Below are 1,642 nucleotides of genomic sequence, written 5' to 3'. Positions count from 1 at the left end.
TTATTATTATTATTATTATTATTATCATTATTATTATTGATACTTGATGAAAACTTGGGAGGAGGATTAGCTCTCATACTTTTCTCAAATGTAATGTCTTGACGACATTCGCTAAATCAGGGGAGAATGTAGTAGTGTGTATTTTTGTGTGGTTTATTAATCTTTGCATTTATTTGAAACACTGTATATTGTTATTCTGTTAATTTTCCTTTAAGTAAAAATAATACAGCACCTATTGTAATTTATTAACCTAATAACTTATAAATAAGATTCTTTCCATTTGCTATAGTCAACAGTGTACCATACCCTTCGTGGTATGCCTTTCATTTTGTGGTCCTATGCGAGAAGTACCCTGTCCACCTAAAAGAGACGTATTACCGCAAACCAAGATAAAAAATGAAAGTCACTTAGGGATGTTTCTACTTTTTTTATATTCTTCTTTAATATACCATAAATATAATATTATGGGCAGAGTCTTTACAGCTATACGAGCGCACTCCCAGTGGCGTAACGCTCTGCAGGGCCCTCGACTCATAGGGGCCTGGGCCCTCCAATAAGGTCATTTCTCTAGCACCCGGATGCAAAATAGGCCTCTCCAGTGACGGATTAAAATGGAGACAAAAAATATATATATTCAAATTTTAAGTTTGTGAGTGCCATTTCCGGCACTCAGGTGTCATAATCATACATTTTCTTACCTCAGCCCCAACATGGTTGGAGATGAGGTAAGAATATATATGATTATGACTCTCCATCTTTAAAATAGACCCCCTCTCTATTTCAAATTTCTGTACCCGCCACTGATATCATATCATATATTTCGTCGTTAAAGCACAATGACAAAAATTTATTAAAAAACGATACATCATAAAAACCCACGATTGGCGACAGAGAGACCCAAAAATGGTTTAGGTCTCAAAAAGCCAAAGAGCCCTTGGCCCCGACCCAAGCGTTATGCCTGCTGCCTCCACTCAATGGAAATTGGGTAGGCTGCTGCCGTCAACGAAATTTAAGTTTTATTAGTTGGATTGAGTATTTTAATTTATAACTTCTCAAAGTTTATGCTGGAGGAAAATCCAGACCCACGTCTAATCGATATGGTATGGTTTATGGGTTTGCCTCGTCCGGAAGGATGAACATGGACTTCTTTGGCGTACACCTGAATACAGATAATGAAATCATGGTTTTCAATCCTGTTTTTAGATTTAGATCTTTCTGTTCCAGTTTATCACTTACGTAATCCTGCACCTTTTTTCAATATCTAAGGGAAGGGTTAACATTACAAAAAATGGATTTATTAATCGACTTCCTAAGTTATATAATTCCTTATGTAAAATTGATCCTTCAGTTGACGTTTTTAAAAATTCGTTATCATGTTTTCGCCGAAAGGTTTTGTTGAATGTTTTTAATAGGTTTAGACTATCTGTTTTAACTTGTTTAAAATGTTTGTGCAAATTTTATTGTATTATATAGTATATTTATGCTTCTTTTTGTTATTCAGCCCTGTAATTGGTGACTATTGTTAGTGTTTGGTGATAATGAAATAAAATTTAAAAAAATATATATATATACATATATATACATATACATACATATACATATATATATATATATATATATATATATATATATAAATATATAT

Source organism: Anneissia japonica, unplaced genomic scaffold (assembly GCF_011630105.1).
Source record: "Anneissia japonica isolate Jap-2015-1 unplaced genomic scaffold, ASM1163010v1 scaffold2949_len15911_cov107, whole genome shotgun sequence".
In the NCBI taxonomy this organism is placed as follows: Eukaryota; Metazoa; Echinodermata; class Crinoidea; order Comatulida; family Comatulidae; genus Anneissia; species Anneissia japonica.
Note: the sequence above shows the minus strand (reverse complement) of the source record.